This window comes from Rhinolophus ferrumequinum, chromosome 22 (assembly GCF_004115265.2).
Source record: "Rhinolophus ferrumequinum isolate MPI-CBG mRhiFer1 chromosome 22, mRhiFer1_v1.p, whole genome shotgun sequence".
Classification (NCBI taxonomy): domain Eukaryota; kingdom Metazoa; phylum Chordata; class Mammalia; order Chiroptera; family Rhinolophidae; genus Rhinolophus; species Rhinolophus ferrumequinum.
The window spans coordinates 18,505,377-18,518,478 of NC_046305.1; the positions used below are offsets into that span (position 1 = coordinate 18,505,377).

The 13,102-nt window shown below is 41.3% G+C and overlaps 1 non-coding gene across 1 annotated transcript; it reads left to right on the plus strand.

Annotated features, from left to right (window-relative positions):
* Positions 1–10,387: 10,387 nt before the first annotated feature.
* On the plus strand, positions 10,388–10,456 carry LOC117015472 (small nucleolar RNA SNORD2). The gene has a single exon (XR_004421715.1). It is a non-coding gene; the product is annotated as a small nucleolar RNA SNORD2 (small nucleolar RNA).
* Positions 10,457–13,102: the final 2,646 nt, after the last annotated feature.

The following is a 13,102-nucleotide window of genomic DNA, read 5'->3' on the forward strand; positions in this document are numbered from 1 at the left end:
TTTTACTTGTAGAGAATCCCTTCCTTGGGTAATAGGTTACTTTGCACCTAAAGTGTGGACTTTTCTCCTTGGAGCCCTTGTAGTCGCTGTGTCCGCTACATGAACGGTGCAATAAAACTGCTGACACGTGAAGTATGTTATTTCATCTGCATTACCCTTCTGGAATACTGCTCATTTCATCGCTCACAAAAGTAACTGTGACACTGGCTAATTCTCCAAACTCAAAGATAATCATTATAGTTCTATCACTTTACATGTTTAATTGTAGAGAAAAAACTTATAGTAATACAGCGCTGCAGATAAACACGGGACCCAAATAACCAGGCTCCCTGAAGTCCTCTGACCTGCCTGTTCATATTTTTTGCCCAAGTTATTGGGTTTAGAAGAGTTATTGATATATGCATTTTATCAATTTATAAGAGTTCTTAGCATATTTGTATTTAACAATACTAGTCTTTTGTTATATTTTTGCAGTTTCTTACTTTTTCTTTGGATTTTTAAAGTGCTTTTTGTAGTTCAGAAAATTAAAAATGTTTATGTCATCAAATTTGATAATATGTTTTCCTTTATAGCTTCCGAGTATTTTTTAATACTCAGGTGTTTTATAATCTAAGATGAAAATCAGATTTTCTCATTTTGTTTGTTTGTTTGTTTGTAATTCTTTTAAAGTTTCCACTATACGTTTGCTTTCTCCTATTTTTGTGGCAGAGCTACTCAGGAAATGAATCCACAGAACCAGCTTCTTTCCTAGCTCAGTTTGCTGCAGCAGGAAGCTGCTGGGGAACAGGAGGAGATAAATAACAGACAGTAAGCTTTTGGAGGAGCCCAGCACGGAACACAATAGGTGCTTAACGCACCTTTGTTGAAAGAATACACTGCGGGCTTTTGTCTTCACGCAGCAGGGACAGAGCTCTTCCAACTTTGCCAAGTACTTTCCAGACGTTATCACTTGCACAGCCTCAAGATTTCCTGCAGTAGACAGAGAAGCTGGGGATAGGGTCGGGGTGGCTTAGTCAGCACTGGCCAGAGCTAGACGACAGACAGCTTTATTATAGTAGAGGAAATGCCTTGCAGATGCCAGTGGGGGGTTCCTCCTCCTGTCACCAGGACTTGGTGACTGGAGAATTTCAAACAATGGCAGTTTCTACTCAGAGGTAGCTTGTTTTGAGGAAGGCCTTGTTACTTTAGACAAAACATATTGTATATAAAATGCATTTTGTCCTGCAAACTGGGAGCAAGCTTGGCTCCCCGCTGTGGTTTCCATTCCTTTTCTTGTCACTTTCTGCCATCTACTGGCCACAGCACAAATTACTCTGGAGTTACTTGAGGTTATACCTATGTCGTACATGAAGAATACAGGGAACTGAGAGGAGAAAGTCTCACCCTCAACCCATAAGCGATGAAGCCACATGCTTAGGACAAATTTCGTGGGACCAGGCTGAAAGATTCGTGTCTGAAGCTGGTCTTCTGACTTCCCTGCCTCATCTAAGTTCCACTGAACGGCATTCTTACAACCTGATGCCAAGTGCCTTATTTCTGCAGTCCCATCATGGATTGTCAGTCTCACTTGTGCTCAAATGATTAGTGCTTTGGGTCTAGATGTCAAAATATTTATTTCCAAAATTCACTTATAAATGTCAAGGGACCAAAGAATCCTATCAGAACAGCCACGTAACTTTTTATTAGGTACAAAGATCCTAGCACCACTGAAAGCCAGGGACCACGTGGGCATCTGTATTCTGTTATTCTCCACAACTTTTTTATATTTTACTCCTGCAGGCCAAATGAGTCTCTCTGATGACTTTCAATATTCATTCAACAAATGCTTATTGAGCACCTACTATGGGCCACACATGGTGCTGGGAACACACGCAAGATATGGTCCCTGTCCTCTTGCTTATAAACAAGTGGAAAGCCCATTGCACATACATATATAACAGTCTATTCGGGGCAGTGGGTGTTGATTTAAACTAGGTTTGTTATTTAAATGGAGGCCCCTGGAGAACTCAACTAAAATTAAATCTCTTTGGGTGATTTCCAGACACAGGCTAATTGACCAATGAATCTTTCTTTCAGGTCTTTCTTGTTTTGAGGTTCACTCTTGCATTCTTTCATAAGATGTGACCAAGTGTTAAGGAAAAGTAACCCTTTCCCACAGCCCCAGCTACTGGCTGGTCATTACCCCCAGGAGAAGTCCCCAGCTGAGAATAAAAAATGGTATATCTTTATAGTCTAAGTTCAAAGAAACATCCTTCCCTTTTGCCAGACACCCCACCCCAGCCTTGTAGGAAAGTGGGATTGGAGGCGTTGTGGATTCTGGTAGAACACCCTAACTCCAGAAGTAGAGGTAGCACATGACAGCGTTAAGACTTGGGGAGACACTATTGTTCCTCTGGAAGCTGGGATTGGCAAGATCCCCCAAAGACATCATAGCCATAGATGCTACATGGGACACTGTCGGCCCAGCAAATGTTAGCAGCGATGCGGTGCCAGCCCTAGGATGTAGAGTAGACGGGACAGAGAAAATGGAGAGTTATCTCCTATATCTAGTCCTCTCACATAAACAGACTCTCACCTCCAACTCCCCAACCCCCACTGCTGATTTTCTGTAACCTGTCCAAGCACATGAGATCAGACAGAGAACCAGATCAGACCAAGGCTGTGACATGCCTTCCCCTCTCCTCCCCTATTCTACAAGAGTTCCATTTTCTTCATGAGGCTGGCAAAGAGACAGAGCTATGAATGAAAAGTAACCAACATAATAATATCCAAATTTCCTGGGTCGGATGAATTGTGAGACCTGGATAATGTAAGTAGCCTGCTCTCAGCAGAGAAAAGTTGAAAAATAAAAGTGATTCTTAGTTTGCATGTCTAATGGTGGATATGTTATTCATGCTGGCTACAAGTTGTAGTCTCTGTCACCTTAAGGACACAAAGGTGAAAAAGGTGGCCGTGGGTCAGGCTGGAGACTGCCCTGGCTTTGGAGGCAGACAGAGGATGTTTGCCTTCCCACTACTAGCTTTATGGCCTTTACTCCCCTCTCTGCATTTGTTTCTTCACCTGAAAAATGGGGATAATTATATATTCCTTTCAGGATTATTATAGGGATTAAAAATGTATATAAAGCATGGAGCATAGTACACTAGCTATTCATATTGTGAGGAATAGGTTATCTTGCTCTCAAGGCACTTGCAGTCTAGTTGGAGTACAGAGACCATCATAATAATAATGACAATTATGTTCTGTGACAGACAATGCCTTCGCAAGTCAGACAGGAGTTGGATGTAGGGAGAGAAGCATCCTGCTAACTTCCATCATATAGCTGTGCTTTGTGTAGTCCAAGGTATTCTAAAGTGCCAGAAAATAAAATATGACTGAGGCACCCTATTATACTGCATAGGAACCCCCTAATTAGGGAAGGGGCATCTTTAGCACTAAAGGGGCATAAAAGTCAAGAAGTGGGCTTCAGAAAAAGGAATTCCTAGTATCTGAACTCAGAATGAGAGTTTTCCACTCCTGGTTTATGAGAAAGTAAAAAAAAAATACCATGAGTGCATATTAAGCTCCTTTAATGTAAGAATTGTGAAGGGTGACGTAACTCTGCTCAGAGGCAGGGCTTTAAAGTTTCTTTTGCGTTATGGTGTTTAGCTCATCTGGTGGAAGGATGAACAGAACCTGGACAGTTAAATGGGAACTCCCCGATATTCCAGGCAACACACCGTTGTCCCCTAACTATCTGTAACAAGTCAGCATCCACTCAGGAGAAGAACGTCTGTGTATTTTTAGATAGAAAAGTGCAGTCTCCTTGTCCTTTTGTAGAAAATGCATTTCTCTCTGCTTCCCTTCCTGAGGCCTCCCAGTATCTCAGAAGAGAAAGGAGCTACCTGGTACATAAAGATAAGCTGTGCTTGTTAGCAGAGATTTGCGAGGGAAGAGGCTGTTTAAAAATGGATAAGAAAGTAATGTGTTCCTCTGGCTCTAAAACAGGGGCTCGTTTCCCCGTGTCAGGGCCTGGCCTCCCAGAGGAGCTGAATAAGTGTGCTTGCCACCCTGGCATGACCTGGAGTTGACACGTTCGAAGCTGCACTCAGTTGTAGCTAAGTAGCTACAACTGTAGTAGTTGTAGCTCAGTTGTGCAGTTGAAGCTGCACTCAGGACTTTGCAGTTAGTGAGTCGTCCTGATGGTAGATGCCCTCCGCGGAGGGCTGAGGCGCTGCCAGGAGAGTCAAGTGCTATCGTTTTTAGGCCAATCCTTGGAAGAAAAGAGACAGTGGTGCAGTGCAGCCCCAGTGCCTGGTCGCATGTGACCGAGCCATTGTACATCTCACCACCTCACATTCCGCAGCAAGGATGCATGCAAAGTCTCCTGGGAGGACCAGGGAACCGGCTACGGAAATGAAGCATGGTGGTAGAGGCCATGTCTACATGATGTCCCACATCTAGTTCAAAACTGAGTTCAGTCCGCTCTCCAGATGTTTCCACACGCATAGAAGTTTGCCAATGGGAAGACAAAGTGACCTGTTGACTGAATTTTGCCCCTTTCTCCTGATTGTTTTGGGGAGAGTGATCTGTTCTTCAATCCTGTTTGCTTTTAGATGTGAGGAACTGATATTGGCCTAAGGACAAAGGTACCCATCTTTCTCTATCCAATGTTTATATCGTGACTTTCCCTGCCACCCATATCCTAAGCTTAATGAAACGGGAAAACCGTGTGCGGAGAGGACAAAGTCCGCTCTTTGTCCTCACATGAACTCAGCTTATCCCGATCATGTTGACTCTGTGCGATTACCAGAAAATAAAAGCCAGGGACCAAGCACCAGCAAAATGACCTGGTCCACTTGCGCCTGGCCTTCTTCCCATATACCCGCTGTTCGTGAGTGGACCTGGGTGAGGGAAGGCGAGCTTGGAAAGATGTTGTGCTGAGAAATATGGATACCTTTGCAGGCCCCACATTTTCTTCTCAGGCTAATTTATGAGCATAAGGGGTATGTGTGATACCTCAGACAGTGTCATAAAGCAGAACACAAGGGCTGTTTGCTAGTAGTTGGAGATCAGTTGTCAACCCTTCACCCCCCACGAGTTTTTGCTTAAAGCCAAAACAAAACCAAAACCAAAACCTGGTTATTTGCCTCATCTGGTTATTTGGATATTTCTGAGGAATAAAGAAAAGCTGTGAATGGAATGTTATTAAAACATCCATTTTCTGCTGTGATTTTAACTGTTTGAAAGTGCAGAAATTCAGTTTTTGAATTTCCAGACTCTTTCTCTTTCTGGCACTTTCTCTTTAGCTTCCTTTTTGTGTGTATGTGTGTGTACCCCAGGATTTAGTTAGTATGGTCCCAATCCTTAATTTACCCCCTTGTTTTTCTCCTTGCTTCTTCCTGTGTGTTTTAAATCATTTCAATAAGTCACATGATTGGAGCATTTTAGCTTGTTCTGTGAGCATTTCTGGTTTCTGATATCTGAGGTGGTTTGTCTGGTAACATTCTTTGGCGTCTACCATTGCATTAAAGTAATTACCCACATGACAACGTTAATCAGTTATTTAACTCTGGTAAAAATCCCCAAATTTAAGAGGTTTAACATTGTTAGTTTGCTCAACAATAATCCAACATGGATGTTCCTTGTCAGGCAGCTTTCCTGGGTAGCTCTCCTTAAAGCTGTGCCCTGGTGACATGGGAACCTTCCATCTTGTGGCCATGTCTCCTTGAAGTCTTGGAAATCCTCTCCATTCAATAGGCAGATAGAAAGAGTGGAGATTACATGTGGGAGGATTTTAGGGGGCAAAGCTAGAAGTGGCGTACATTACTCTCACCCACATTCTATTGGTCAAAACTAAGTCACATGTCTGTGCCCATGTACAAGGGAGGCTGGGAAATGTAGTCTAGCTGTGTAATAGGGGATGGGAGGGGTTTGGGGGAGGGTGGGTATGTGAGGGATGTGGGGTGTAGGGGGGTGTGGGGAAGGGATTGTGAGAATCAGCCAGTCTCTTTTGGAGTGTGACTACAAACTAATACCAGCTCTGAAGGAAGGGTGTGGTGGAATTTTCTTTCCTCCAAATACTGTTGCAGTATTATTTATTTACCTCAGGGAACAGTGGTGGTTGAAGCTGATGGCTCCTTAAGTCAACTAAAAATGACACAAATAATCAGGGTTCATTTTAGAACACTAAGAAAATACAGATTCAGGTGACTAATTGATATACATTTTAATCAAAGGTGTACTATATTGGTACAATTCTGTGAATAGTACGGAGTGTGTGGCTTGATCTATTAAGATTATGTGGAATCATAGAATGATTGAAAGCAAAGACGTAAATAGAATAATGGAATTTTGGAACTAGAAGAAACCTTAGAAATTATTGAATCCAAACCCTTAATAAATAATGGCACTGAAAGCAAGGCAGAGGAAAGGTCCATTTCCTGAGCTCTGACAACGCTCTGATGTCGGTACTCTCTCCATTCCATGGGGAAGCACAATAACTTGACTTACTCAACGTCACACAGCTACTGAGAGAAGTGAGACTGGCACTCGGTGCTTCAAATTACGAGTCAATGTGCTCTTCACATACATTTAATTAGCATCCTTCCTCTTCCCCTGCCATATATATACATATACATTCTTGCTCCTCTTCTAGGCATTCGTGTGACTTTAATTTACAGCCCACTGAAATGGAAAGAAGACACGATTAATGTGCATTATTCTCAAAGTGTGAGGCCAGCAGGTCTGTGGTGTTACATTTGTAATAGCGTCATTTTCGCAGCTTGTGTGCTATTTGGCAAATGGCATCGAAGTATTTTGCCTGGTAGTCACCAAGTTTGAAGAGACATGAGAGATTCTTTTCACTGGTCTGGAAAAGAGCAAGTTGCAGTGGCTGACTTCAGAATGACCCATTGTTCTGAACCTAACAGGTGCAGGTTTTGACACTAAGGGTCGGATCGCATTACCACTCGAGCTGCATGGATCACTGACCGTGAAAGAGGTCTGCACACACATCAGTGTGGGACCCGTCCTCTAGGAACCACGGCCACTAATCTGAATGGCTATTTAGAGCTTTGAATGGCATTTAACGGGCGTCCCTCCATTCTGTCATGCTCATTGAAGAATCTCAGTCCTTCTCCTGCTCATTAGAACTGACACTTCCCAGGCCAGAGGGATGACCAGGGTGAATCAGAGAGGTAAGATCTTCATCCTCAAGGATGGGGACAGTTTGGGGCCAGCTGGGGATGAAAGAAGTCACTACTGGCAATTGGGACTTGGAGCTTATAAGTGTGTCTCCATTACAACAAACACAGTTTGGTGAAATAGCTCAAAAATACCTAGGTTTAAAAGTTAGATGATCCAATCAAGTCATTTTATAGTAGCCTGTTTAAAAAATGAATTCTTGGGCTGGCCCGGTGGCTCATGTGGTTGGAGCTCCATGCTCCTAACTCCGAAGGCTGCCGGTTCGATTCCCACATGGGCCAGTGGGCTCTCAACCACAAGGTTGCTAGTTCAATTCCTCGAGTCCCGCAAGGGATGGTGGGCTGCTCCTGTTGCAACTAGCAATGGCAACTGGACCTGGAGCTGAGCTGCGCCCTCCACAACTAAGACTGAAAGGACAACAACTTGACTTGGAAAAAAGTCCTGGAAGTACACATTGTTCCCCAATAAAAGTCCTGTTCTCCTTCCCCAATAATAAAAAAAAAATCTTAAAAAAAATAATGAGTCCTTTATCTCTTATGCATACTCCACCTGCCCACTCGATTTCTCAACTAAACAGGCATTTTCCCTCTGAAGCTGGTTTAATGTTCTGTTTTCATTTTATTCATTTAGTGTATAGTTTGCTTTTGTATACAGGGTGGTCATATTTATGACTTTGGCTAATTTCTTGAAATCAAAATATAAGAAAGGGCACTACAAATAACAATCCAACTGAATTTTGTGAGTACATGGCCACTGTATGGCTATTTCATGGAGCAAATTTGTCATTGGGTGCAAACTAGGCATTTATTTAATTTTGTTGTAAGGCAAAATAAGATACACATTTACAACATAGCACTTTGCATGCAAAGACATTGAAAGAAAAAATTAACAATTTTTTTTTATTTTAAATTTTGTTGAGATACAACATTTTATAATTTTAAGGTATACAGCCTGTTGATTTGATACTTTTATGTATTGCGGTATGATTACCATCAAAGAATTAGCTAACACCTTTATCACAACACATAATTATAATTTTTTTTTGTGATAAGAACAACTAAGATCTCGTCTCCTAGCAGCTTTGAAGTTTATAATACAGTATCGTTGACTATGATCAACAATCATAGTCTGTGCTGTGCATTAGAACCCAAGAATTTATTTATCTCCTAGCTGCAAGTTTGTACACTTAAATGATATCTGTCATCCCATTGATGTCCAGGATTGATTCAGCCTATCTGGCTGGCTAAGCGGTGTCACCTTCCATACGTGCCTCCCAAAGTTTCTCGCTAGGTGGAAGAGGACTGCCTTCCCTGGTGGAAGAGAACTCTTCTTTAGTCAAGGGAATACAAATGGCCATGCTCCCTGTGTAGAACCTTTAAACACACTGTCAAGGTCTTATTACTCTCTATTTTGCATATGGGGTATAGTGAGGTAATACAATCTTCTCAAGGTGTAAGAATATGGCAGATCTCTCACTAGAAGCCAATCTGCTTCAAATTCCAGGCTACTTCATGAAATATTGTTGCGTCCCAAAGCGACACGATGAAGCAGTGTATCGATTCAATAAATCAGTGAATAGTTCGGTTCACTAAATAGAATGGCAAAAAGTTTGCCTTAAGGAAATGGAATAGCTTGTTGGCTGTGGTTTCCTTCCCTTTTAGGGAGTTGTTGTCATCCATTCAATGCTTATTACTACTTAGGTCTTCAGCTTTCTTTCAGCATAATTTAGGGAACCAGAACTTAACATAACTTAAAATCTTCATTTGTATTTGTTCTACAAAATATAATTCTTCAGTAAGCAATCAGTTTTTTTTTTTACCAACCTCTCCCTATTTATTTGTAATAATCAGTTTGTATGATTAATTCCAGCATTTTCTGCACTAATAAAATATAATGTCACCCAGGGAAGATAGAAAACTAAACTCCTTAGTGTAAAAAACTAAAGTGATCTCCTTAGTGATAGAAAACTAAACTCCTTAGTGTAAATAAAGTAGTATCCTTGCTACTTTCCTGCATGAGGTTTATATAACCTTTGCTTTCTTCCTATACTTCAGAGGAAGACCGTTATCTTATTTTCATCTATAGCTTGCTTCAATCTTTTTTGCTGACAGTTATCAACATTATTCAGCTAACAGTTGCCAATTATTTCCTTAACTGTGACCATTAATTTTCTTACTTTCTGCTTGTCATTGTTTAGGGCACGTGAATGTTCACACTTACTGTCTCCATTTTTCCTTCTTAAGCTGAGGATGGGTAAAATCCCTTCTTCAATACATGTGCTGCTAATAATTTACTTGCTCAGAGATCACGCTCCATTTTATGAAGTGATTTCTTATTGGAGACATGAGAAAATCAGAATATATTCAAGGCATGGTTTGGCCTCCACTGATTATTGTGTATTTGCCTTTCCCAGTGATCCAGACCTAGCAGAGCATCTGGTACAGCTCAGTAAGTGTGGACTCCACTGTGGTCTTCATGTGTGAGAACAGTATGGGATAAGCCAGGTACATTTAATCACCCATTGTTGAAATTCAAATGTCCTTGTGATGCGTCTGTGTCCAGAGGTCTAAGATGCTGATCTGAGAGAAATGCATAATAAATCCCCCGCTTCTTCTGCAGTTTAAGTCATTTATGCACAGCCCTTCCAGGATAATAAGTTTTCCTTTCATGTCCCACAATCTCCATATTTGTTTCATTTCCTCTTCCAGAGCCACACACTTATTTATCTTCCCTGTGTATGTTTTGGGGATGTATCTATTAGTGAAAGAGCATTTTCAGTAACCTCTTCTGCTTTTGTGATGTTTCTATTAGCCTTCCTCTTTTATTACACAAGTTGACCCGGGTCCCATCAAAGAAGGGAGAGGCCATCACCATTCAGGGTTCAGCTAACTCAGAGTTGAGACACATAGCATTGGAAGCGAAATTTAATACTGAGGATTGCACAGTTAGAAAGGTGGAGAAATCATGGCTAGCTGGAGAAGTAATGAAGGTGAGTGGTGGGTGTGCAAAGGCTGTGTCTCAGGAGGATTGTGAATTTTTGAAAATGAGGGTGGAGAGGAGAAATGACCTAAGAGCTAAAACAAAAATCCAGTGGTTCATTGTACGGAATCAGGGTTGAGACCAATGTGAACACTGGCTTTTCAAGTCTCGAATGAGTTCATCTGTCTTGTTTAGATTTGGCTTTTGTTAAAATCTATTATTATAGTGAAATGATGGAAATCATCTTTTGGAACTGACCTGAAATGGAGAGAATATTTGTTGCTGTTCACTTGATTATTTGGGCATAAGTCGTGTTTCCAGTGGAATATGTGGTGTAAGCTAGAAGTGACCGTTTAACGTGGAATTGGTAAACACGTATCCTATCTTAATCTATTAGTATAATGGCTATTTTTTACTTTTATCTGTTTAGAAGCTCTTTCTGATGTTCTGGTATTATGTTAGAATGCATTTGGATGGCGGGGGGACTTGTTTTAAAAATTGGGTGAGCTGATAGAAGCTGTTTTGAAAGCTTCATGATTAGAGAGGGAGAGGCCAAGGGGTATTTGCCAATGTTCTCACATTAGGAAAGATTATTTGGAAGGAATGAGATTTCAGGAACTGCTTGAGAAGGGAACATTCTAACTGGCAGAGCGTGCAGAGAGGATATTCAGAGGCAGGACTGGCGGGATTGAACAGAGAAGCCATGCCACGTTGTTAAATAATTATGAACCTGATGCTGATTTTGTGGAAGCTGCTGCTGCCCTGAGTTTGTCCATATCTGACACTTGCGGTGTCCCCTCAACTGCCTTTTCCCTGTTGGTGACTAAGGTCTGGGTCAGGTGTAGCAAGTAAGCAATTGAGATGGCATGCAGAAAAGTATGACGAAGCAAAAAACGTTGTGACATGGAAGGGCTTCTTTCATACTATAGATAAACATACACAAATAATGTCATCCCACTGTCCCATATTCCCATCTCTGTGAAATTCTGGCCCAGCTCAATTAATCTGTCTTTTACGAAAATGTTTCTATGTCCCCAGGTGTGGATGACGATTTTCTTCCTTTCACTGTGACAGCATTTTCAGCCTTTGTTTCCCCCCTTGTGGATGGAGACCATGCCTTAATTCTTCTTCACGTGCCAATAACAAGTGCTTAATATCTATTTTGGAATCAAACATAGATTAACATGCAAGGAAGGTATTGAAGGAATGGTTCTATTTGGACTGAATTGGCAAGCTCTGCTCTCAGTTTGTAATGCTCACGTACATATGTCTATGTGCACACACACGTGCTTTAACCTTTACAAGTGTACACACATGTTTGAAGGCAGTGGTGGGAAGAGGTTTGGCATTCAAGCCCTGGATAGACAGAAGTTCATCACTATCCAGCTGTGTCATGTTGGGCAAGGTTCAACCTATCCTACTGCAGTGTTCTCTTGTGTAACTGGGGATGTAGAAGCTTATGTCTTTTAAGACAGTTGTCAGAATAAAATGATATGATGCATGTAAAGCACTGAGAACAATCCCTTTCACTAATGATTATGTAACCTATATTGGCTATTGATAGTTGCTTACCAATTCCCTTATCTGTGTAACTCTTGTCCTCAATCCCGGATTATAAAATTCTGTTTCTTTCTCTTCTGTTTCCTAGCTCAGACTTGAGCATAGAGAAAACATCTAATAATTTTGTATTTCTTAATTGTTGGAATTACACTAGGGCCTGGAGAGCTCATGGTGCCTCACAGTATTTCCCTGAAACGTTCCAGGCAGTAAAAGTGTGAAGGTAAATGATAGTTCTGAACCCAGAAGGATCCCATATTTAGTCAGAAAGGCCCGGGGCCTCTGGAACTTTCTGAGATGGTAGTAAGAAATATTTATAGCTATAGGCAAAACGTTTTTCAACAAATAGCATTAAAAAAGAAACTACACTTATTCCAAGTCCTAACCAGGCCCATGTTTTAGCAGTGCTAAGTTCCAACATGGCTGATGAATTTGGGCAATTTTAATTTTTTCTTGTTGCTGCTTTTTTTTTTTTTCCTAAAAAGAGGTTTGAACTTATGTTCTGGTTCATTGCTATGTCCTGAATTAATCTTATCTAGGATAATGTTGATTTCTAGGGTAAAGAAATTAGCCTAGGAATATTTAGTGCAACTTTTCATACTCTATTCAGGGAGAAAAGGGAGGAGGACCTAGAAAGATTGCGGTGTTGTAAAAATATCTTCATTTCTTTCAAACATTTTGAGATGAGTAAGACTTCACATTACTATTGCTAAATAAATGCCCCCTTCACCATGAAACCATCAAATATTTCAAGAGAAATTAAATCCTTTAGACTCTGATTCTTTTACACTCGACTCAACAGAATCTTTTGTAAGAGCAATTTGATAGCTAAGAAACCCCAGGAGCTTTTATTCTTGAACTAGGAGGTCACATTTTTGCCAGTGCTCATTGCAACTTGAACCGAGAGAAGCTCAAGTTCAGCTTCAAATTTGGAATCCACAACCTTGAGTGAGTTCCAATGCCGGTAAAATCCATTCTCCCTGTAAACTCACTCAGAGGCCATGCTTGGGATACAATGGACATCTTAGAAAAGCATGTGTTCAGGGGAAGGAAAGAACTGTTAGGCCAGTCCAGCTATGTCCCAAGGTCAGGTCATAGGCAGAAGTCAGCCCATGCAGTGGAATCCTGGGACACCTGAGAAGTCGAATTCTGAACTTGCGTACCCATGGGCCAACACGGGAAAGGAGTGAAACATCAGGGCTGAGTCCTCAATGGATTCCTCACAGTGAACACTCGCTACATGTATTCATCCATTCCTTTAACAAATACCCATTGAGTGGGTGCTGTGAACAAACATGGTATAAACAGTGGAAATACAGAGGTAGCAAGGCAGAAGAGTCAAAGATAAACAAAGTGGGCCACTGGTTAAAGAGGGAAGGAC